General features: G+C 47.4%; 1 pseudogene; it reads left to right on the top strand.

Annotated features, from left to right (window-relative positions):
• The first annotated feature begins 876 nt into the window (after positions 1-876).
• Positions 877-994, top strand: LOC126103205 (5S ribosomal RNA; annotated as a pseudogene).
• The last annotated feature ends 2,635 nt before the right edge of the window (positions 995-3,629 follow it).

The raw sequence follows: 3,629 nt of genomic DNA, 5'->3' as shown, positions 1-3,629 counted from the left end.
AAACGAGTGGCAGTTAGTGGTAACTGTAAATTAGCAACAGGTTGAGAAGAATAATGGTTTGTGACCCATACTTTGTACAAAAATACTCGTTTCATGCCTCAGAAAACGTTCTACTTTGCCAGTATCTTCGATTCTGTCCATATCATGCACCCAGTCTAACGAAATTAGCAGTCAATGCAGTTGAACGTTTTAATTTCTGGACGATTTGACGATTACAGAGTCCCGTTTTCCTGTACGCACCGATTTTTGCTTTTTCATCAGATGATGACTGTTTCCGCGTGGTTTTGTCAATTTCGTGATTTACTTACGCAGCACGCACTGTCAATAATCGTGTCTGTTTTCTACCTGCAGTAACGGCATGTACTTACGCGTTCGACCATCTTTGTACCGATTTACACATTCTGCCACCTGAGTCGCTGATGTCTTGTTATATACTGTACTACTGACATAAAATGCGATATCACTTGACTACACTTGTCAATATACTGGGTCTCATACTACTGCATATACACCGTACACAACTATTCCAACCTACGGCGTTAATTTTACTACAAATATCCATACCTTTATACTGATTTACACTATAGTATGTCTCGCGAAAGGATCATGTGCCCAAAATTTCACAAATTAGATGTCTTACGAAGCTTCACTGACACTTCTATGATAGTTATTCAACCCATGGAACAGGTAAGTGGTTGAAACTACTGGTGTCAGAATTACCGCCTCCCCTACCCTTACCCCGCTACATATCGTAAGGTGTTCGTAAGGTGGCTTAGGGAGTGTTGATGCATGTGCGAAAGTAATGATACCGTTAGCCGAAGGTGTGACTTGTGAACTAGGTAAATAGTTTAATTTGCAACACCCTTGTGGTTAGCAGGCAACGGCCTTGCCACAGTGGATACACCGGTTCCCGTGAGATCACCGAAGTTAAGCGCTGTCGGGCGTGGTCGGAACTTGGATGGGTGACCATCCAGGCCGCCATGCGCTGTTGCCATTTTTCGGAGTGCACTCAGCCTCGTGATGTCAATTGAGGAGCTACTCGACCGAATAGTAGCGGCTTCGGTCAAGAATACCAACGACCGGGAGAGCAGTGTGCTGACCCCAAGCCCCTCTATCCACGTCCTCCACTGAGGATGGCACGGCGGTCGGACGGTTGCGGTAGGCCACTCATGGCCTCAAGACGAAGTGAGTGCTTGTGGTTAGTGGTGGAAGACGAAATCTCATTTAGTGCATTGCGGAATCTGACCACGGAGGGCAGACATTTCCATAGAAACGAGTGGAGTGCCGAGGGCTGCGCTGGCCGTCTCATTAGGCGAGGCGCACGAGGGGGAAGCGCCAATTGACCGTACGGTGGGAGGCACTGCTCGTAACCGCCACAAGCCACCGGCACCCGACCACAGCGGAATGCGACCGCCGAGGGTCGCGATGTCCTACAGTTTCTGCTGCTGCGTAATGCACGGTTGCCTACCCATGTCAGCGAGGACGTTTGTGCTGCGTGTGTCAATGGGGAAGAGGGGGGGAGGGGGGAAATAACTTAACAGGGATGTGGGGACACGTCGGGGGAGGGTACTCTACTGACACAGGCAACAACTTACTGGAAACGATTCACCAGCAAGTAATTAGCGACGTCGCCTAAAATTTTCAAATTTAGCGCTGAGATGGGGGTGAAGAAATCGATAAAGAAATGATCTCTTGACGAAGAGATTTAGCATATTTGAAAAGTCCGATACACTATGTGATCAAAAGTATCTGGACACCCCGAAAGACATACGTTTTTCATCTTAGGTGCATTGTTCTGCCAGGTACTCCTCAGTAGCCACCAGACATCGTGAGAGAGCAGAATGGGTCGCTCTGCGGAACTCACGGACTTCGATCGTGTTCAGGTGATTTCGTGTCACTTGTGTCATACGACTGTATGCGAGATTTCCACACTCCTAAACAGCACTAGGTCCACTCTCTCCAATTTCACAATGAAGTGGAAAAATGAAGGGACACGTACAACACAAAAGCGTACACGCCGACCTCGTTTGTTGACTGACAGAGACCGCCGGAGGTGAAGAGGGTCTTAATGTGTAATAGGCAGACAACTATCCAGACCATCACACAACACAGGAATTCCCAACTGCATCAGGATCCACTGCAAGTACTATGACAGTCCGATCGGGATGAGGAAACTTCGATTTCAAGGTCGAGCGGCTGCTCATAAGCCACACATCACGCCAGTAAATGCAACACGACGCCTAGCTTGGTGTAAGGAGCGTAAACATTGGACGATTGAACAGTGAAAAAACGTTGTGTGGAGTGACGAATCACGGTACACAACGTGGCGATCCGATGGCAGGGTGTGGGTACGACGAATGCGCGGTGAACGTCATCTGCCAGCGTGTATAGTGCCAACAGTAAAATACGGAGGCAGTGGTGTTATGGTGTCGTTGTGTTTTTCATGGAGAGGGCTTGCTCCCCTTGTTGTTTTCCGTGGCACTATGACAGCACTGACCTACATTGATGTTTTAAGCACCTTCTTTCTTCCCACTACTGAAGAGGAATTCGGGGATGGCGATTGCATCTTTCAACATGATCGAGCACCTGTTCATAATGCACGGCCTGTGCCGGAGTGGTTACACGACAGTGTCATCCCTGTAATGGGCTGGGCTGCACAGGGTCCTGACCTGAATCGTATAGAACACCATTGGGGTGTTTTGGAACGCCGACTTCGTGCCAGGCCTCACTGACCAACATCGGTACCTCTCCTCAGTGCAGCACTTCGTGAAGAACGGGCCGCCAATCCCCAAGAAACCTTCCAGCACTGACTGAACGTATGCCGACGAGAGTGGAAGCTGTCATCAAGGCTGAGGAGGGCTAACACCATATTGAATTCCAGCATTAGCAATGGAGTGCGCCACGAACTTGTGAGTAATTTTCATTTAGTTGTTCGGATTTTTTTGATCACATAGTCTGTCTTTCAGCGGAATTGAAAAACGTGCCTCCACATTCGAAGTGCAAAAGGAATGGCACTACTTAGCGCAGCAGAGAGGGCAGCTTGTAGGACAGAGTACATTGAGGGCCCCTGCTACGTGATAGAACTGTCTCCTAATGTCTTAGGAGATGAAAAAGGTTTGTCAGATATTATGGTTCCAATATTAGTCAGATAATAACGCTGATACAGTATTACAATACGTAGCTTAAAACAAACGATTATTAACAAAATGTCAGGAGCAATCTTATCATTTCATAATGTGTGATGTGAACAGTGCTATGATTGGCTAATCTATTTGATGGGACCAAAGGTGGATGAAAAACATTTTTTGTTCAATATTGGCTGAAATATGCATCAAAAAAGGGACGGCGTTTGCATTAACATTTTATATGATTGCAGGAACATTAATACAACTACTAATTTTCCTTTGAGACTGCATTGAAAGTTGGAGGATAATAATTTCCAGTCTGTAAAGTAGTAAGAGGGGCAATGGCCTTGCCGTAGTGGTAAGACCGGTTCCCGTCAGATCACCGAAGTTAAGCGCTGTCGGCTATCACATGGGTGGGTGACCGTCCGGTCCACAGAGCTCTATTGGCAAGTGGGGGGCATTCAGCCCTTGTGAGGGAAACTGAGGAGCTTCTTGATTGAGAGG

This window comes from Schistocerca cancellata, chromosome 1 (genome assembly GCF_023864275.1).
Source record: "Schistocerca cancellata isolate TAMUIC-IGC-003103 chromosome 1, iqSchCanc2.1, whole genome shotgun sequence".
NCBI lineage: Eukaryota > Metazoa > Arthropoda > Insecta > Orthoptera > Acrididae > Schistocerca > Schistocerca cancellata.
Note: the sequence above shows the minus strand (reverse complement) of the source record. Positions and strands in the feature narration are given on the sequence as shown.